The sequence below is a fragment of the Miscanthus floridulus genome, chromosome 10 (assembly GCF_019320115.1).
Source record: "Miscanthus floridulus cultivar M001 chromosome 10, ASM1932011v1, whole genome shotgun sequence".
Lineage (NCBI taxonomy): Eukaryota > Viridiplantae > Streptophyta > Magnoliopsida > Poales > Poaceae > Miscanthus > Miscanthus floridulus.
Genome location: NC_089589.1, coordinates 55,742,387 through 55,764,947, shown reverse-complemented (window position 1 = coordinate 55,764,947; position 22,561 = coordinate 55,742,387). Strand labels below are relative to the sequence as shown.

General features: G+C 44.4%; 1 pseudogene; it reads left to right on the top strand.

The window, feature by feature from the left end:
• Nucleotides 1–16,081: 16,081 nt before the first annotated feature.
• Nucleotides 16,082–22,203, top strand: LOC136490280 (uncharacterized; annotated as a pseudogene).
• Nucleotides 22,204–22,561: the final 358 nt, after the last annotated feature.

Genomic DNA, 22,561 nt, shown 5'->3' with positions numbered 1-22,561 from the left:
CTTTGATCTAGAAATTTTTACAGTAGCTTCATTGTATTATTATGTGCTTACTATAATTTTTGTAGCCCTAATATTGCTTGTTTATTAGGGTAGCTACATATCCATTAAACCTTTAATATGAATAGGAGCATAACATTGATTTAGGAAATTAAGCACTTGTTAGGGTGAGCTTAACACTTGATTTGATAGAGCTGATGGTTAGCTTAGTATCTTAGTCATTAGAGCTAGTTTGTTAGTATGGCATATGTGTTCGTATTTGAAAAGTTGTTGTTGCCTAAATACTAAATCGTTGCATCATCATCATCGCATGCATATAGAGAACGACTCAGCGGAGATCATGACCACAGGCGAGCATGAGTTCGAGGAGATCATCGAGGAGTACGAGGAGGATATTCTCATGTAGGAGGAGGTCCTGGAGCCACCACTGACTGATGTAGTTGACACCGCGCTAGCCTAAGGCAAGCCCCGGTGCATAACCCTTATTTTTTATAATCACTATATGTATGTATGTGATGTGCATTTACATTACAAGAATTTTATGAAAACCACATGCATAGATATATCTGTCCTATGAGTCTTACTACTGCAGGTTTGAGTAGCTGCTATGCTTAGGTTATCGGTAGCATGAGTAACCTGCCATTGCTCACAACAGGTGATTATTATTACTCTCATAATAAAATGATGAATAGAAAATGGAGACCGGGCAGGGATATGGTATGGAAATGGTGGGTGTAACAAGTTGTGTCCCGTAGTCATAGGGCTTAGCTTGGTTACACTATTTTCCCTGTCCGTGTCGATTGAGGACCGTCCATTGCTGTGGATGGTAGTCAGGTCATAGACTTATTACCTGAGCACATACTTGCTTATGGGAGCAAGAAGACTCGTTACGCTCTTGTCGTGGGTTCCGGCTATTTCTGAACTGACTGATTGGAGGCGGGGAAAGGTGGAGGTCTAAGCACCATATTGAGACTGGGTCTCAAGTCTAGGGGCTTGGAGTCCAAGTTTGGACGGTGACCTAGACCCCGTGACATGAGTTGAATGGGTTGGTCTTGTTTGTGCCTGGGGTACAAATAGGGCATGTGTTTAGGGGTACCCAGCTGGGATACATTGGTTTGTGAAACACCCTTTCTGTGAGACGATACGACTTGGCTTTGGTCTAGCACCGTAGTAAGAACTAGAATATGAAAGGTGGTAAATTGGTTCTGATTATTCAACCCTTGCTTGAAAGTAGAACAGTGCTTACCTAGAATGGTTAGCTAATGAAGTAATCATGACTGCTAATTAAACTTCATCTTAAGGACGTACTTCTAGTAATGCTTTTCGCAAACAAAAAGAAAACAACAAACCCGTATTGCCTATCATACCCCTTGGAGTAGGAAAACTATTCCCACTAGTCAGGTAGTCTTGTGAGTATATTGTGTACTTAGGGTTTATTTTACCCTATAGTAGGTGCAGCTTGAGGAGTAGCTCTTATGTGGAGGATTCTTCTTGTGGGCATAGACGGATCCTTGTATCGTTTCCACTATATGTTTATTTTTATTCCATAGTTTAATTATCGCACTCGAAACCCTGATATTGTAATAAATAATTTCCAAAAACTCTTGTTGTATGAAATGGGCTAAGTATTGTAAGCTCGTACTCATTATTGGATTCTGGGGACAAAATGTGGATTAATTCGAGTTCTCCCATGGGGTGTGCTCGATGGAACTGTCTGATGTAGCTAACTTTCAGGGTGCTTAGTGTCTAGTGGAAGATGAGCACCTCCGAAAACGTGTTATTTCGGGCGGTTCTGCCATAGGTGGTATCAGAGCCAATAATGAGTCTAGAGTTTAAAAACTCTTTTAAAAAACCTAAAATTTGACCAACAAAAGATTTGCGAAAAATAGGATGCGATAAATTTACGTAAGTAAGTATAAGCCCTATCAATATGGTCTATCTAGGATAGTGGCACTAGTTTTATCTAATCAATCTTCTACAGGTACACTAACTTATGTTGCATAAGAATTGTTTAGTGTACGAGAAGTGAGTGTGCGCTGTGCTAAAAATTAGATGCGAATGCCGCTATATTTCGGCTTGAGCGAACGAATAGGTCGATCCATGCATCATGAAAAGAGAATCTTGCTTAAACTAAACTCCCCCACACGTATAATTTTGGGTAGTAAATTGATAGGATAATAAATAAAGTGAAATGTTTTGACTCTTAAGGAAAAGTTCTTGCTTGTAACCATTTATTGGGCCGTATCATCTCTCTAGCCGTTTGTTTCTAAGTATGGAGGCCTGGTCCCTAACGGTGGGTTCCTATCTATTTACAGATGAACCTAAGGTCTGGTCATAGGAGCACTAGTGCTAGGATGGGCCGTGGTCTTGGTGAAGACCAGGGCAAAAATGGTCATGGCGATGATCATAGCAATGCCAAAGGAGAGAGCCACGAGGCCCCACTCCTTGGTCCTCCTCCACCACCACCACCGCCTCCGATGATTCATGCGGAGATGATGGCCGAGATGTTGGTTGCTTGTCATGAGTTAGCCTGAGCCTTGGAGATGCTAGCATAGGCTATTGGTGGCTTCGCTCATGGAGGCCCCGGTGGCAATGGCGGGAACAGGGGTGGTGCCCACGGTCCCGAGAGGCCCTGTTCCTATTAGGACTTCTTGGGGACACACCTGCCCACATTCACGCTAACTATGGAGCCTCTGGACATGGAGCATTGGCTTTGTATTCTAGAGCAGAAGTTTCAGCTACTCATTGTGACTGATGAGAAGAAGGTATGCTTTGCCGCACAGTAGCTTTTGGGATCTGCCAATGCTTGGTGGGACACTTTCAACACCATGCAGCCTATGGACCACCATGTGACTTGGCGGGAGTTTACCACTGCTTTTCGTCAGTACTATATTCCTGCTGGATTGCTGAACAGGAAGTTGTCCGAGTTTTTAGAGCTAAAATAGGGAAATATGACTATGATGGAGTATGTGAACAAGTTCAACCATCTTGCACAATATGCTGGGACTCATGTGGACACTGATGAGAAGAAGATGGACCCTTTCAATCGCGGTCTCTCTTGTATCATGCAAGAGAAGCTATATATAGGAGGCTATCAGACTTTGGAGCATTGATGAATGCTGCTATTGCTATTGAGGGACTTCAGCGTGACTCTCAGGCTAAGTGGAAGCATAAGAGGGTGATCACTGGGTCTTCTAGTCACCCACAGTCATAGAAGGTATAGGTTGTGAGGAGGGTGTCCTATCACTCTTCGGGTGGACAATCATCTCGTCAGACTCAACAAACTTACCAGGCACCTCCCACTTAGTACCATGCATCTACTCAGCAGGTGCAGTAGCCTCAGGGATAGTAGGTTCCGCCTCGTTAGGGATAGGGGAACAAGCCTGATGCCTATTTCAAGTGTGGCAAGGAAGGCCGCTATGCTCATGAGTGCCCCTAGAACCAGCTTACTCAGTATTGTTAGCCTTCAGCAAACTCTCATTTGGTCAAGAGGACTATCATCAGGAAGAAGGTGCCCATGAGCCACTCAGGATAGGTTAACTTCACTGACGCTGAGGAGATCCTACAGGGAGAGCCTAAGATGGCTGGTATGTTCACCATTGATTCCCACCCAGCATATGTATTATTTGATTCTGGTGCATCACATTCATTTATGAGTATGGGGTTTGCACAAAGGCACAATCTATCTACTATGGCTATTCCTATTGTCTATATAATCAGAACCCTTGGTGCGTAGTTGTGCGTTAAAATTCAGACGGACACAGTGAGACTAGTGCTAGCCACTAACTCTTATCGTCTCCAGTTCATGGTGCTGCCTAGGCAAGGCATAGATGCAATTCTGGGAATGAACTAGTTGAGAAATTATGGGGTAGTCTTGAACCTTAGGTAGAGAATTGTGGAGTTAAAGCTTCCTTCTTCTAAGAACACAATGCCTCTCCTTATGCCTCCAGTTTCTACCGTACCAGTTATTGCTCATACTGAAGCTTATCCTGATCTTGCCTCTATTCCTATGGTTTCCGAATACAATATGTGTTTCTAGATGTCTTTCCTGAAGATCTATCTGGGTTACCATCAGATAGGGATGTGTAGTTTTCCATTGAGTTAGAACCTAGAACTGCTCGTATTTCATGGCATCCTTACCGTCTGGCTCCAAAGGAATTGGCCGAGATGAAGAAATAGTTAGAGGAATTGTTGGAGAAGGGATTCATCCATCCTAGTTTTTCACCATGGGGTTGTCCAGCTATTTTTGTAAAGAAGAAGGGCGGCACTCTTTAGATGAGTGTGGATTATCGCCCTCTCAACGCGGTAACCATTAAGAACAAGTATCCTTTACCTCGCATTGATACTTTATTTGATCAGTTGGTTGGTGCCAATGTGTTTTCAAAGATTGATCTTCGTTCTGGGTATCACCAAATTAAGATCCAGCCATAAGATATACGAAAGATAGCTTTCTCTGTTAGGTATGGGCTCTATAAATACCTAGTCATGTCTTTTGGTCTCACCAATGCTCCTGCATTCTTCATGTATCTCAAGAATTCAGTCTTCATGTCGGAGTTAGACAAGTTTGTAGTGGTGTTCATTGATGACATATTAATATATTCTAAGAACAATGAAGAGCATGCACAACATCTTCGCATAGTCCTGACTTGAATGCGGGAACACAAGTTGTATGCCAAATTTAGCAAGTGTGAGTTTTGGTTAGATCAAGTACAGTTCTTGGGACATGTCCTGACACCTGAAGGCATCTTTGTGGATCCTAGCAAGGTGCAGGATGTGTTAAATTGGAAATCTCCAAAGTCAGTGCATCAGATTCGTCAGTTCCTTGGTCTTACTGGTTATTATCGGCGCTGCATCCCTGAGTTTTCTAAAGTAGCTCAACCAATGACCAAGTTGCTCCAGAAGGATGTCAAGTTTGTATGGAGTCTGGCTTGTGAAGAAGCTTTCCAAACCCTAAAGAAGTTTCGTACCTCTGCACCTATTCTTGCCGAACCAGATATTGATAGGCCTTTTGATGTGTATTGTGATGCCTCTAGGACTGGACTGGGATGTGTGCTTATGCAAGACTAACGTATGATTGCTTATGCTTCACATCAGCTAAAAAAGCACGAGTTGAATTATCCCACCCATGATTTAGAGCTGGCCGCAGTTGTGCATGCTCTAAAAATTTGGAGACATTACCTATTGGGAAATAAAGTGCATATCTACATGGATCACAAGAGTCTCAAGTATATTTTCACTCAATCCGAGTTGAACATGAGACAACAGAGGTGGCTTGAGTTAATCAAATATTATAATTTAGAAGTTCATTATCACCCTAGAAAAGCTAATGTGGTAGCTGATGCCTTAAGTTGGAAGTCGCATCAAGTTGAAGAATCTTTGTCTCAAAATCATTCTAAGGTGTTAGCCCATATTGCTCTAGTCTCGGATTTACTTGAGCAAATTATTATAGAGCAAAGGCAAGATGCTTTGGGAATTCCGCATATCAAGAAGCTAATCGCCAAAGGGTGTGGTCCTCATTTCAGTATTGATGATCAAGGTGTGGTGAAGTTCAAGAACCGATTGATGGTTCCCCCAAGTGATGAGCTTAGGACAAAAATTTTGGATGAAGCTCACAACTCCAAATTATCCATTCATCCAGGAAGTACCAAGATGTATCATGATTCACATCACTTGTATTGGTGGCCAAATATGAAACAGGATATTTCCATGGACTTTGTTGTGGGTTTGCCCCGCACGACAAAGCGGTATGACTCTATTTGGGTCATTGTGGATCGTCTTACCAAGTCTGCTCATTTTCTCTCGGCCGATACAAGGTATTCCACCAAGAAATATGCCAAGCTATATTTTGATCGGGTTATAACCTTATATGGAGCTCATCTCACCATTTTCTCTGATAGAGGGTCAGTTTTTGTCTCTCACTTCTGGGAGCAACTCCAGAAGTGTCTTGGTACTCGCCTCCTTAGAAGTTCAGCTTATCATCTACAAACTGATGGTCAGACAGAAAGAGTCAACCAAGTACTTGAGGATATGTTTAGAGCTTGTGTCATTTCTTTTCTAGAAAAGTGGGATGAATGCTTGACTTTAGCTGAGTTTTCTTATAATAATAGTTATCAAGAAAACATTCGAATGACACCTTTCGAAGCTCTATATGGCAAGAAATGTAGAACACCTCTTAATTGGGTTGAAGTGGGTTACCGGGGTTATTTTGGACCTGATTTTATCAAAGAAGCAAGAGAATAGGTCAGTGTTATTCAGTGTCATTTGAAAATGGCTCAGAACGGTCAAAAAGCTTATGCAAACAAGAGGAGAAGACCTTTGTAGTTTGAAGTTGGTGACCATGTGTACCTAAAGGTATCCCTAATGAGAGGTGTGCATCGGTTTGGAGTCTATGGGAAATTAGCTACTCGTTATGTCGGACCTTATAAAGTTTTGGAATGGTGTGGTACTATTGCTTATCGTATCTAGCTCCAGGATATTTTGTCGGTAGTCCATAATGTTTTCCATGTCTCCTAGCTGAAAAAGTGTTTGTGAGTTCTCGATGAAGTGGTGGAAATTGAAGGACTTCCTCTTCAACCTAATCTTTCTTATATTGAGCATCCTGTCAAAATCTTGGATGAAAAAGAAAGAGTGACTAGGAACAAAGTGGTGAAATTTTATAAAGTTCAATGGCAAAACCATTCGGAGGACGAAGCAACTTGGGAGCAGGAGAATTATATTCTAGAATATTATCCTCATCTCCTTCCTAATGTGTCGAGGTAATGGTTTAAATTGAAATTTATTTCTTATCTCTTTCCCACACTAGGCACACACATGAAATCTTGGGATGAGATTTTGTTTAAGGGGGTAGAGCTGTAACACCCTCAGTGTTACACCCTAAACAAACCACTAAACTATATCAAGAGCATCATGTTTATGTGATAAAGCATATGATAAATTGTGTAGCTCAATTTCTTGTAAACTAAAATAACTAATAAAAATGTTAAATGAAAGTTGATTCAATAGCTCATGTATATCAAGTAGGGTTGAAAACCAATTTTTATTAAGCAAAAGTATTGCAGAACATGTGTGTGACACCTAAATAAGGTTTGAAGTACAAACTTTGTTGATGACAATGCAACTCTTGCTGTAGAAAAATAATATTTCTAGCTAGTATTTCTAATAACTTAGAAATGGAACTTGAAATCAAATCCAGCTCAAGACTTAGAAAAATCCTTTAGTTTGAAAACAGTGTGACAAGGCTATGTTGGTGAATTAATTTTAGAAAATTTAGCTAAACGTCATTGCTATATTTTTGTTCAGTATGGTAGTTTGATGTACCCTCTTTAGCATGGTTTAGGTGGTCGAGCCTCAATCAAATCGATTTAGTTTTGGCAAACGCTTTAAAATACATGCACGAACATCATCTCGGGCCCGTTGGCCAAGTGGGCGCAAGCACCATGATCGGGAGCGCGCCGTCGCCATGTTTGGCCACCCGTGTGCACACGCACTGCTACGTGTTTGCCGGTTGAGGCCTGACTGTGGCTTGGCCACTGCTAGTCGCCATGCTGCTGCCCCACCTCGCTGCCACGTTGTTGGCCACCGCGCCTACCGCTGGCCGCTGCTGTGTGGTGCTACTGCTGCTGCTACCACTGTGGCAACATGCAGTGTTGTTGTTGCTCGCCTCATCGCCGCACGCACATGGGCTGGCTCCCTGCTGCCTTGCGCCTTCGCCTCGCCTTAATGGCGCTATGGCTGCACATGCCGCGCTCCCCAACTGCCTATGCGTGCGCACGTTTTCTAGCTGCGTTGTCTCATAGTGAGCGCGCATGTGCTATCTCGGGTCTGACCTGCTACTTGCCGCCAAGGCAAGGTCCCTGCCATCTCTGTCATCTAAGCCGCGGCCATGAAATTCACCAGAGAAAGATCACCTCAACTCGATTCAACTTGTCTGTGGCCACGCCATTAAGCCACCTAGCCACTCGACCCCATCCCGCCTTGAGTTGAGCTCGGCCAAGCCTCAATTTGGCCACTTCCCCATCGCTGAGCCATTAAGGTCGCGCTCGTCCAGCGTAGGGGGCAACTCTCCAACAGAGCCGTGAGAGGTCGGTCCAGCTGCACCATTAGCTCTGCTTTGACTCCCTCTTCACCCTGCCCTCATCAGCCGAACCACTACCACTACCCCAGCACCACAGATGCGGTCATGTCCGCCATGGTGTGCTGCCACATGGCTTGGTCGCATGCGGCCAGTCCTCCTCTGCCATCCTCTACTTCCAGCTATCAATTCGGCCAAGTCCACGGTAAGCTCCTGATGCTCACCCGCAAGATGGTTAGGTTTATAGTTGTCCTAGTTCACTAGAATAGTCATGCCGCCATCATGGATGGCCGTGCGTTGCTGTAGCCCCCACCAGTGAGCTCTGCCACCCCTCACCGCCACCTAGCATAGTAGTTTAGGTCAGGGATTGAGATCGACCCGCTTGATGGGTCCACGTAGGTCCCAGGTGGCTAGCGTAGCCACCCTGTGCCACCGCTCACCACGCCGCCATGCATAGAGTTGCCCGAGGGTGTGGGGGGAATTAGGAAAAACTCAGGGGGTTAAATGAATTTGTCAGAGAGAGGAAGAAATAGTGTTTGGACTTAGGTATAGTTTAGGAGACGTCCGAGGGCTCTTTTGCAAAAGCGCCAGCGTGCGCAAGCTCCCCCGCCATGGGCCATCTCGCGCGTGGGCCTTGTCCGTGTGGGCCGCCCGTAGGTGGGCCGCGCGGTTGAATCCATTTTTTCTTTTTCTTAAGAATTAGTAATAGTTTTTTCCATTTCAATTTCTGAGCTAGATTTGTATAATTGATATAAATTCATGTAGATGTCCAAAAATTGTGAAACAAATTTTGTTAGGTTCCTAAAATTGTGATCTATCTGGTAGTATAGATAGATCATGCATATCTATGTTGATACTAAGGGCTACTAAATCGTTTGAAAGTGTTTAATATTATTAGGGTAATTATTGTAGGAATTTTTGTGTTAAATTGGTGATAGCTTTGATCCTAAAATTTTTATAGTAGCTTCATTGTATTATTATGTGCTTACTGCAATTTTTGTAGCCCTAATATAGCTTGTTTATTAGGGCAGCTACATATCCATTAAACCTTTAATATGAATAAGAGCATAACATTGATTTAAAAAATTAAGCCCTTGTTAGGGTGAGCTTGACACTTAATTTGATAGAGCTGATGGTTAGCTTAGTATCTTAGTCATTAGAGCTAGTTTGTTAGTATGGCATATGTGTTCGTATTTGAAAAGTTGTTGTTGCCTAAATACTAAATCGTTTCATCATCATCATCGCACGCATATAGAGAATGAGTTGGCGGAGATCGTGACCACCGGTGAGCATGAGTTTGAGGAGATCGTCGCGGAGTACGAGGAGGAGATTCTCATGCAGGAGGAGGTTTTGGAGCCACCACTAACTGACGCAGTTGACACCATGCCTGCCCAAGGCAAGCCCTAGTGCATAACCCTTATTTTTGATAATCACTATATCTATATATGTGATGTGCATTTACGTTATAGGAATTTTATAGAAACCACATGCATAGATATATCTATCCTATGAGTCTTACTAGTGCAGGTTCGAGTAGCTACTATGCTAATGTTATTGGTAGCGTGAGTAACCTACCGTTGCTCACAATAGGTGATTATTATTACTCTCATAATAAAATGATGAATAGAAAATGGAGACCGGGTAGGGATATGGTATGGAATTGGTGGGTGTAACGAGTTGTGTCCCGTAGTCATGGGGCTTAGCTTGGTTACACTATTTTCCCTGTCTGTGTCGATTGAGGACCATCTGTTGCTGTGGATGGTAGTTAGGTCATAGACTTATTATCCTAAGCACATACTTGCTTATGGGAGCGGGAAGACTCGTTACGCTCTTGTCGTGGGTTCCGACTCTTTTTGGACCGACTGATTAGAGGCGGGGAAAGGTGGAGGTCTAAGCACCATATTGAGACTGGGTCTCAAGTGTGGGGGCTTGGAGTCAAAGTTTAGACGGGACCTAGACCCCATGACGAGAGTGGAATGGGTTGGTCTTGTTTGTGCCTGGGATACAAACGGGGTGTGTGTTTCGGGGTAGCCAGCTGGGATACATTGGTTTACAAATCGCTGTTTTCATGAGACGATATGACTTGGCAAAGTAAGAACTAGAATATGAAAGGTGGTAAATTGGTTCTGATTGCTCAACCCTTGCTTGAAAGTAGAACATGTGCTTACCTAGAATGATTAGCTAACGAAGTAATCATGACTGCTAATTAAACTTGATCTTAAGGATGTACTTCTAGTAATGCTTTTCGTAAACAAAAAGAAAACAACAAACCCACATTGCCTATCATACCCCTTGGAGTCAGGAAACTATTCCCACTAGTCGGGTAAGTCTTGCGAGTACATTGTGTACTCAGGGTTTATTTTACCCTATTGCAGGTGTAGCTTGAGGAGTAGCTCTTGTGTGGAGGATTCTTCTAGTGGGCACAAACGGATCCTTGTATCGTTTTCGCTAGATGTTTATTTTAATTCCGTTGTTTAATTATCGCACTCTAAACCCCGGTATTGTAATAAATAATTTTCAAGAACTCTTGTTGTATGAAATGGACTAAGTATTGTAAACTCGTACTCACTATTGGATTCTGGAGGTAAAATATGGATTGATTCGAGTTCTCCCGTGGGGTGTGCTCGACAGAACTTTCTGATGTAGCTAACTTTCAAGGTGCTTAGTGTCTAGTGGAAGACGAGCGCCTCCGAAAGTATGTTATTTTGGGCGGTTCTGCCACACATAGGTCGGATGAAGAATGGGTCCACAAGTCACACGCAAGTCGTCAGGTCCCATAGGTCGGATGGAGATGGAGAAGGGTCCTATAGGTACACATGACACGCAAGCTGTCGGGCCCACAGGTTGGATGGAGATGGAGAAAGGTGTCGTCGTGTCCCACAAGTCAGACACGTGACATGCAAGACGTCGGGTCCCATAGGTCGGATGGACATAGAAAAAGTGTCATTGGGTCCCACAAGTCGGATGGAGGAAGGGTCCACAAGCACAAGTGACACGCAAGCCATCGGGTTCCACAGGTCGGATGGAGATGGAAAAAGGCCCCACAGGTACACGTGACACATAAGCCATCGGGTCCCACAGGTTGGATGGAGAAGGGTCCCATAGGTACACGTCGCATGGAGAAAGGATCGAGCGGAGACTTTTATGACAAATTACAAGTGTCACGGATGATTAACTGCAGGTTCCACAGGTACACATTGGATGGAGAAAGTGTTGTGTGGAGATCTATGACGAAGCGCCATCGTTACAGATCGAATATTGTTCGTCACAGATCAATAATTAGTTCAATGATGAAGCCTTATTCGTCACAGTTCTGAATAAGATCGTCGTAGATGAGCAGGAACAGTCACGCGAGTGATATGTGATGAAACCCTGTGTTGTTCTATGATGTTTTTTTGTTAGGATACCCAATTTCATCATAGATAAGGGGGTTCGAGGATCGTCGCCGATGATCTATGACGAAACCGAAATTTTCATCATAAAAAGCAATTTTTATGACAATTTCAGATTCGTTATTAAGATTTTTGTCATAGAAGTGGATATTTCTAGTAGTGATTCAAATGGCAAAGTACATGTGGCACCAGTAGATGGTCTGGCAGGTGTGCATCAGAACTTTTTGATATGCCCTGCATAAAGCTACAGCTCGCCACTTGGTGTGTGTTGGAGTGTGCTCAAGTTGTAGGAGTGTTGAGGTGCTCCCCATGTGGTCTAGCCACCAAAAGTGCTTAAGGAAATATTGGATGATCAGCATAGTGCTTAGGCTAGTTAGACCACCGCATTGACGCTTTCCTCGAGGCCTAGGCTTAGTGCTTAGTGAGGTTTGCATACTTCTTGCCACCCGGTGCTTGCACGCATCATACTTGTACACTAGAGGCTTTGTAATCTTACACTAGAGGCTTTGTAATCTTGCAAGATCACACTAACCATGTGTTTGTGGTGTGTCCCCCTAGCTTATACTTCGGGAACATGTGACAAATGACATTTTGGCCAGAAACACAATAGTGGAGGCAGCAAAGCGGTCCAAGAGAAGGCCTAGCAGAGATGCACTTGCATATGGGGAAGGGCCACAGACTCCATAGAGTTATCCGATTGGGAGCTTGGCCCTTGCGAGGGGATCCAACAAGGACTAGGTAGAAGCATGAGCTTCTTGATACCTAGGAAAAATCATTGTTGTCAACATGACTTTGCATTCTCTACCTTGAAGTTTTCGTATTTATATTGTGTTTCTAGATTGTGTGCTTACCTTTCTAGTTTAGCTTGCTAGGCTAGTTAATATGATTGGAAGCGAGGTTGCATAAATATTTTGTGGTAGAGATAACAAAAGACTTAGCAAAACCGTAGTGCACATTTAGATAATATGTTGCGATGGTTTTGATAAGTAGTCTTTAGAGGCGATTAGTTTTTAGAAAGCCTAATTCATCTCCCCTCTTAGGTGCACAGTCCCTTCGGAAGTGTCCAGCCAACCCTTCCTAAAGTTTTTTTTTCTTTGTGATGTCAAAATACCAGGAAGACCTAAGCTGCAATCTGTGAGCTTCATGCGATTTCAGGCCATTTTTCCTTCTCACAGTGCTCTCCTACTCTGGTTGATAGAGGAAGCTACCATATTTAATCTTATACAAAATTCTCTTTTGTTTTTTTTCATATGTTCGACATAAACCTTGGAATACACTTAATTAGGTAAGAAGTGCTACAACATTACTATGTAGTTGCAGTATAAGTAGGTTAGCATAACTGATGCTAACACACACCAACTTCCTTCCTAAATGATTCACATCTGTGCCATTTTTTCTTAAAGTGATGATTGCAAAAAAATACTACTAAATTAGCAAGAACATATTTCTACATTGCTCACATGCGGCATGGAGAAAATATAATCATCCCAAGCCATTATGAAGTTCATTTCACAATGAAACATGAGTTAAGGCCAACATGATTGATTCGTTCTGGAATAGTTTTAGACCATGTTGAACTGATTCAAAAGCAATTAATGACACTGAAGGGAATGTGATTCAAGGTGATAATAAAGAGGACTACTCAATAGTATATATGTAAGCTGGATATGGTCGTATTTATTTGAATCTATGAAGATTACAAAATATACCACTAAGATATGCAGACATTAATATAGGTAAGGAGAAACAGGACATTTACTATATCAGTTGTCCATGCCTCTATATAAATACCATCTAAGGAGCCTGTCAAGGACCACATTGAAGCAGAAGCACATTTGCAAGCTGTTCTTTTCCTCAACCATATGGTGGCCTCTAAATGTGGCACAATGTGGAATGTGTGCCTTATAACTATTCTTATGTGTGTTATGATTATACAATCAACACCATATCACCCCGAAGGTACATACACACTTTTTGATATGCAATATATTAAGTTGACAAAATACACTAACTAACAGTTTGCAGATGATTTGCTCTGTCATGAGCTACAACAAGAATGTGTCCCTAGAAATTGTTATATTGAACTATGCCAAGGGTGGTTTGGAAAACACAAGTACAGATCTGCCTTTTGCAGTAGGCATCCTCCTTTTCCTGACCAGTGTTGCTGCTCAATTTACCGCACCACCAAGATCCCTAACTCCAAGTCCCTGCAAGCCGAGCGGTGCTACTTAAATAATAATGTTGTCCCATGACTAATTTCTTGTTTCAGCAATATTACTAAATAAAGATGTATTTGGCTAACTTGCTCTTAAATGCAATGTGGCCCATTTACTCGAAGGAAATGCAACAAAGATGTACTTTTGTGATTACAACATACTAGTATATTGCCCATGCTAACGCTATGGGATGTTTTGTAATGCAACAAACAAGCAAAAGGCAATACATATCTTTGTATTCAAGCATAGAATAAAATATATTTAAGGTTCATGTAGAAAGAGAGAGAGAGAGAGAGCTATTACAATTTAAGTCCCCCAAAAAGCATCAAAGTCCCTTCAAATATAGTACAACATCTAGTTCTGCTATTTGCGCTGAATTTAAGTTATGTGCATGAGTGCATGACAGGGAGCTAGGAGCAGCATAAACCGTGGCTAAAATTGAACTGCACACTTTATATAGACAAAGGAACAATTGACCAATAGATTTAAGTAGAGTAAAGTTCATGGCCGGTCCTCGGATGTGTCATCCCGGTCCTCGAACGCAGAAAGTGTGTCATTCTGGTCATTCTAGTCTTTAAACTCTATTTGGGTCTCGTATTCATCCAAACGGGTATATAAGCCCACACGTCAGCTCTATCTCTTCCATGTCTCACCTCTCTCTTCCTCTCTCGTGGCCATGGCTTGCTCGTCCGCGTGCCATTGTTCGGCCCTTGCTGCCGTGCAGCAGCTGAACAAACGCAAAGTCACTGACCAGCAGCTTTGAGCACTGCACGTCCATGGTCCTCGACAAGCGGTCACAGAGGAAGCATGCGACCTACATGCGGCCATTGATGGACTGATATCTGAAATCAGCTGCTGTACGAGGCGCATCACCAAGCCGTCCGCGCCGAGAAGACAGCCAGCGCGCAGTTCGGTCACCTCACCGAAGACAAGAACTCACCGAGCTGCGTCTAAGAGAGAGTGCCGCATTGGAAAAAGAGACTGGCACGGCGGCACGCCTCCTCGGCCCTGCGGCGCTGTTTGAGCGCGACATGCGCGGACGCGGCTGTACCCAGCCCCAGCGGCTGCGACGAGCGCGGCCGCGGCTGCTGGTCGCCTGCGTGGAGGTGGCTCGCGCGCGTGTGCGCGGCGGCGGCAGCTCGGCCGCGCCCATGTGCGGCAACGGCGGCGGCTCTCCTGTGCAGCAACAGTGCCTGTGCTATAGCGCCTGTGCGCGGCGACGGCGTCTCGCCGGTTCCCCTGTGTGACGGCAAGTCGGCAATGGTAGATGATTGGCTCTGTCAATGAGCTACAACAAGAATGTGTCCCTAGAAATTGTTATACTGAACTATACCAAGGGTGGTTTGGAAAACACAAGTACAGATCTGCCTTTTGCAGTTGGCATCCTTCTTTTCCTGACCAGTGTTGCTGCTCAATTTACCGCACCACCAAGATCCCTAACTCCAAGTTCCCGCAAGCCGAGTGGTGCTACTTAAATAAAAATGTTGTCCCATGACTAATTTCTTGTTTCAGCAATCACTAAATAAAGATGTATTTGGCACTACGTGAAAAACGGTCTGTAGCAACGGGATAATTTTTTTTTAGGGACGGCTGGTGATGGAGCCGCCCCTATAGTAATGTGCTCGGGAGCCCAGAGACCAGCCGCCCCTACAAATGACACAGTAGAGGCGGCTGATGATACGAGCCGCCCCTACAAATGGGTCGATTTGTAGGGGCGGCTCAATCACCGGCCGCCCCTACTATGCGAACTGCAGCCATTTGGTGATCCAAAGGACCAGGTTCGCCCCCCAGACGTCTGCTGCGCCGCTAACTCTGCCCCCATCCGCTCTCCCACTCTCTGGCCGCCCCCACGCTACGCAGGTGCCGAGGGGCTTCGCCGGGCCCTTGGCCGCTCGCCAGCGACGAGCGAGATCTCGTGACGATCACCCACCAGGTTCGTCCGCCCCTGCCTTCCTTCCCTTTCCCGCTGCGCGAAACCGTGCTCCCCAACCCTAACGTAAGCTATTTGCTATCTACGCCAGATCTGCGCCTCCCTGCGCACGGGCCGCGGTGACGGCAGGATTCCGGCGCGCGGGTGGCTGCGGCGGCTGGATCCAGGTGCACGGGCCGCAACGCCAGCGGGATTCTGGGGCAGCCGCGGCGACGGTGGCTAGTTCCTAACGCGCGGCCCACGGCGGCAGCTAGTTCCTGGCGCGCGGCCCACGGCGGCGGCTGGTTCGTGGCGTGTAGGCGGCGACGGCGGCTGAATCCCGGCGTGCAGGCTACGCGGGAGGGCGAGTGGCGCCTTCCTCGTCCTCTTCTCCCTTGCGTCCGGTGAGCAGTTAGCGCGCCCCTCCGATCTCCTGCCTTTCTCGAGCCGCCGCGCCGCGCCTAATCAGGCGGTGTTGGCTGTTGTTGTAGAGGTCGAAGGGATCCATTCCGTGTTCGGGCACTTGGCAGGGAGCAGACAGCAGATGGCCGCGCGCCTTGCCTCTACCACTGCAGCTGCGCTGTTCCCCGGTGCCATTTCTGACTGTTATCTCTTGACAAAATGTAAGGTTTGGGGATGAATGCTTTTTGCTCAATTTGTCAGTTGTGTAAGACAAGTCTTCGTTTGGAGTTTAGAGTATGAATTTATGTTAGGAGGTGTAACATGTTGCATAGCCTGTTAAATCCCCTCGTATTGTTTGGTGTCATATAGCGGTGCATTTCAAGTTAGACTTAGAGATCCGATTCTGGTGTTTAAACGGAGTAACTAACAAGGTGCTGTTAATGAGCCTCAGTTTTCGGGTTGAAGGCTTGAAGCCACTTCATGAATAGTAGTATGTACCTGGTACATGCTAGCTTTTTCTTTTACAAATTTCAGTTTGAACTAGATCAGATGCCAATTGAATAACCATAGCCTAGAGATCTCGTCGTGGTCTTGTACTGGAGTAGGCTTATCATTTTAATTTTGTGACGGGGAGTGATTGAGAACCAACATCTGCACCTGTGTTTCTGAATCCAGCAGTGGTGTAAATTTCCTGTTCTTATACCACCTAATTACTAGCTATCATTTTTTCATATCATATGACCGTTGAAAACTGTGTGTCTTGGTACAACATGAAGATCCTGAAGATTAGTACTCCCTCCATATCGTAATTAGAAGTCGTTCTGCAGTTGGAATGGAGTTGACGAAAAGATGTCGTTCTGCCGCATGAACGCAGCTTTGGACGCCGCTGCCCCTCGCGCTTGGCCTCCCGCGCCGCGCGAGTTATTAGCGCCGCGCTCGACGCATGCGCGATTGGCCTCCCATCCGCGCGAGTTATTAGCGCCGCTACTCCCATCCGCTCGACGCACGCCCTCCCATCTGCTCGACTCACGCCCTCCCATCCGCTCGACGCACGCCGCACGCCACTAGCCGCTTGCCCTAGCCCTCGCTGCACACCGCTGCCCGGTAGCCCTAGCCACCGCCGCACGCCGCTAGCCGCTCGCCCTTGCTACAGTAGAAGATGAAGCCCGCGCCGGACTCCATGGATGCATCCTCGGCGGACTCGACGTCGGCGTTGGCGCCGGACTCCATGAAGATGACGACGAAAGACAGCCTCGAGCAGGAGATGGAGCTCGCACCGGACTCCATGGAGATGATGACGGAAGACGGCATCGAGCAGGAGATGGAGATGGTGCCGGACTCCATCACGTCGGAATCGCTGGAGGCGGAGAAGGTCGTCTCGCCGGCGTCGCTAGAGCTCGCGCCGAACTCCATGGAGATGGTGCCGGATTCCTTGCCGCCGGGCGCGTTTGTATGCGGTCGCTGTCATCTCGTCCATAAGAACCGCGAAGCATGGAACCGTGCGCACTCGCGGTTCTATCCATGCCCTCGCTGTGGTCTCGTCCACGCGGACTACCTAATCGACGCCAAGCTTGGCCACAACAAGTTGGACTGCGAGCTTTTCATGCAGCGTTACAAGGACTTGCTGCCGACAACGGACGACGCCAAAGCATCGGTAAGAAGCATGTTCATAATGCTATCAGGCACGGCATGTTCATAATACTACCAGGGACGGCATGTTCTAGATAAATAATGCTAAACTGTTACAAGAATGCCTCTACTACTAATTATAGCATCAATCTAATTTTTTCATGCAGCAAGAGTAGCCTCGGCTTCATGTAGCAATGATGGATCACAAGGGATACAAGATGGCAGCCGATCTTCTCTTTCTAATGTTTCTTTTTTCATGTGAGGTATCTTGAACTTGTTGCAACCTTTCACTTTCATAGCTTCCATCAAGACACCTTGTAGTGTTAGAAACATTCGGTTTGCAAGGCATGGCGAGTACTCCAAAAATGCCTACAAAACAATTGTGTAAGAAATGAATGAATGAGCAAATTTGTTGTTCAAAAAAACATTGAATCATGTGTTGATCAAATTACCTCTTGTACGGTTGGAACTAGAGCCTCTATTATTTTTGCATTCTTCTTATATTGAATTGCTTGTATAGCTCAAAAAACCCAAGTCAAGAATGTTGAAATCCGGAGAGTTTGGTGGTTGACAAATTAGGCGAATATCGAATCCTCCTAGCTTAGCGTCCTCACAAAAATCCGGATCATCCAATTTCAAATGAGAGGGTGCATTATCCTGTTGGATGAAGATCGGTTTACCCACATCTTCTCTTGGCCATTTGGCTCTAATGATCGGCAACACTTTGTTGATCATGAAATCTCTAATCACGTCTCTTGTGATCGATGTAATGGGCTTCATAACCAAGTCTCCACGGACACGGCCGGTTCTCTCATTACCTCTCATAGCCGTTTCATAACGAACAAGAGGAAAACATCCAATCCTACCATCAAAAATACAATTCCCATCCCTAAACCTTGGTCGAGCGCAAACACACAAGAACATGAGCCTAGGGATGTAGTTCTTATTCTTACAAGTCCGATGGGGTTCATCTTCTTCGGGTAGCAAATAATACCTTTCAGATTTTTGACATAGGTAGAACCATTTCTCATCAATGAACACAAAGTCATACAACTCCTTAAACATTGGATCATCAAGCAACTCCCTGTTAACCATGTCAACACACCATTGTAACCTAGACCGCTTGTTAGCTTCAGTGAGATATGGCTTGGATGCTACTAGAGTGGCGCCTAAGGTAACCTTTTTTCAAATACCTTTGAATCTGCCATTTGCTCATAATTAGTGCGGTGCACACATCATCTATAGTCATTCTTTGCTTTAGAGGAATGTTTCGCAATGCTTCTAAATCAACAGGGATTTGTTTATGGCCTACTCTACCCTTCTTTAGACTAGAAACCACAACCGGAACTGAGTTTGCAAGTTGTATTTTACCTCTCTGTCATGCCCTCTGAACTGACCGAATATTAAGCCCAAATTGCTCGGCAACAATTGTAGTGTCATTCTTGCCTAGTTTCCCATTGTTGCTCCTAGCCAACAAAGCTTGATAAACTTGTTTTCGGAGGTGTTCAGACATTTCTTTCCTTCGGTGGGGTCGTTGAACTTGTTCTTCCACGGTGGGGTTCTCCACAGCATGTTCTGTTAAAAGAAAACAAACATTAGTTCCGGTAGCATTTTGTCCACAATGTTCTCCACAGCATGTTCTATTTATAGCAAAAAAAAACAAGCACAATCATACAACTTATAGACGGCATGTTCTAGCTATAGGGTAAAAACAAGCACGTTTATTGTTATGCTTGGCCATGGCAAGTTGTAATTATAGAGAGAAAAAACAAGCACATTCATGCAATAGTTACTACTTGGACACGGCATGTTCTAGCTATAAGAAAAAAACTCATTTGTAAACCTTACCGGGCAAATTTTGTAGAAAATCTAAATCAACCCGTACAAATCAAACTGAGGAAGGAAACTAATTTACATGCGGATGCTGTGAATATCAACCAGTATGAATCAGCACATTACCATTGTTGTTTTGGTCCTCCAGTACAGGCTCGTTGAGATTGAAGGGGAGATTGCCGTCGCCATCTTCCTCTATACGCACGTTCAGATCAAAGCCATGGAAGACATCAGCCATTGCGCCGTACGGTTTGTTGTGGAAGGAGTAGAAAAGAAGAGGCTAAGCCATGCCTAGATGAACAAGTGAACAACAAGAGCTAGCAACGAGGCGTTTTAATACTGCAGGCACTCGAACCGTCGGACTGCTGAGTGGTGAGCGCCAAAAGAACGAAAATATCGTGCCTAAACGCGCCCAAGCGAAACAAACGAACTCCTTAAGCGTACACACGTGCCAGCGGAAAAATAGCACGGTAGATGGTACACAAACACGCCTAAACGCGAGCGAAAGTAGCGAGCCAGTGAGCGCATGCAGCGAGCGTGCACAGCGCCATGCAAATTCCTCATGCAAAATCCACACGTACAGGTAAAAAAAATAGCACGGCTGATGGTTCGAACGCTGCACCTCTAGCCTTGGGCGGCGGAAAGCTTACCACTCGGACTATGAAGTAATGTTGTACAGGTGACACCCGCAGGCCTATTTAATAAGGGCAAAGAAGGAAAACTTCCCCCTAATTAATCACTCCTTGGTATGCACAATGCTGTCTAAAACGACTTCTAATTACGATATGGAGGGAGTATATAGCTAATGCGTAGATAATTTGTAGTTCTATGCATTACTTGTTAGTTGTTAACCTAGACTGGTGCCTCTTGATGAAGGTTGGATGATATATTAGGCTGGTAGGAATTGCAGAGTATAATCTACACCTTGGTATGGTTCATGTTTTTTCTTTTCTTTGTGTGTGTAGTTTTTTGTTCCATAAGCTACATGTATCCTTTGCAGCAGGTACTGTTATGGGGTTGCAACTGTGAGTGGTCTATGTTTTTTTTATCCTTCCAGTAGTAGCTATAACTTAAAGATTTTTCACTAATAATGATTATAGAGGACCACGAAGGGCTTGCATATTGTACTGGGTACTTCAGCTTGCAGTAGATGTTGTGAAGAGTTTCAGTGCGCTTCGTTGTTCATGGATCAACAATTTCATTCTGGCTTTTGCCTCTTCAGTATTCTCTTTCTGTTTTGAGACGTGCCTTGTGCTGGAGCATGAGAAGGTTTGTGTATTTTTTTGAAACACGAAATGTGTTATTATTGTGTTGTCTACGTTGTATGAATCATTCAATGCTTGATCCTGAATTTTCAGCAAGACCAGAAGCAAGATCTGCTGTTTGATACCTTCTGGCTGATGACATTCTTTGAATCAGTGTCCCTTGTTGGAAGTCAAGAAATCACAAATGTATTGGTTAGTGATGACGACAGTAGATTCTTATTGCTTCCCTATGCATTTGCAGCCACACTGTCGGTAGTGGGGATTCTGTATATCAGAAATGCATCAAGTACCTGTCAGAGTGCCAGTCAGCATGTATCTGCCATCGGGAGCTACCAAAAATCATTTTTTGCTCATGTCCTCAGAGGTGAGTGGTGAGTCATCTTGCTTACTCCAGAGCTTAATTTCTAATTTCTGTTGATAAAACTCCATCTATATTCCATAAATAATGTCCAGGAGCAAATTTTACCATATATAGATACAACTGAGAAATATAAGTGGTTCAATGTTTGATGACATTGTGTTTGATCTGCAGTAGTCTTCACGGTTTTATTACAAAACATGTGCAGTTCTCGGTTCTGTAACCTTTTAAAGATATTGCCATTGACTTTGTTGATTGTTGGCTATGAATATTTTAACATGAGACATAATTATAATTAAATATGACCAAGATGGGCGCACTGCCAGATATTTATGGGTTTGTCAAAATAAATTTAGCATATGAGGGATCACTTTAGTCAAATTTGAGAGATGTTTCTGAATTCTAATTTGAAAAATGCATAAAAGGAAGCAGCCATCTCTCACAATATGAACTCATGAGTCATGATTGTTGCAGGTTAAGCTTTTCAGTGCTTGCATGTTCCATTTCCATTTCTGACCACAATTAATGTGTTTCAGACAAAAGAGTACTGATTCTGGTCTTAGCTCAAGCAAGCATCCATTTTGCTGTCTCAACCTATTGGTTTCTCTGGGCACCAACCATAGTGGTATGAGTCCAAGTTCTTCCTGCTAGTTTTCTGCCTGGTTTTCTGTATGAGTAGTGTTTCAGAAACTTGAGGCTGAAATTCTGCTACCGTTCTCATAGATCTGTTGATTGACACAGGCTGACGGAAGGTATGCTCAATTGTCAGTAATTTACCCCTGTTTCTTGGCATCAAGAATGCTTGGAAGTGCTGGTTTTCCATGGTTTTATGGAGAGCTCCCTTCCGGAATGAAGACAGCTTTACAATAGCTTATATTGGCGCTGGACTCGCTTTGTCTATTGTGGCTTATGATTACCAGGTCTACTGTCCACCGTGCATATCTCTAACGCAACAACATGTAGTTGGAAATTGGCATCCAAAGTCTAATGAGAAGTTATATTCATCCTGCAGGAGATTGTAGCACTGGTGATAGTGTTCTGCATCTTCCATGCATGTGTGGGCTTTATTCTGCCTTCACTAGCAAGATTGAGAACAATGTAAGTTGCTGGTGCAAGTACGATCAAGCTTAAATGACAGTCTAATTAGGGATGGGAGATGGGGAAGAATTAAGCATCAGGATCCCTGTGAATTGGACTTGTAATGGTAGTTTATATGTTCTGGTCAGATTCGAATTATATATATATACATATATATATATATGTGTGTGTGTGTTCGGGTCGAATTTGAATTTTTTTTTTGGAAAATGTACTGTAGGGGCGGCTGGTACTACAGCCGAACCTACAAATAAATTTGTAGAAGCGGCTGGTGTTCCCCTACAAATCGATTTGTAAACACTAGCTAGCCGCCTCTATAAATCTATTTATAGGGACGGCTGATAACACCAGCCGCCTCTACAAATCGTTTGTAGGGGCGGTCTAGGAACCACCC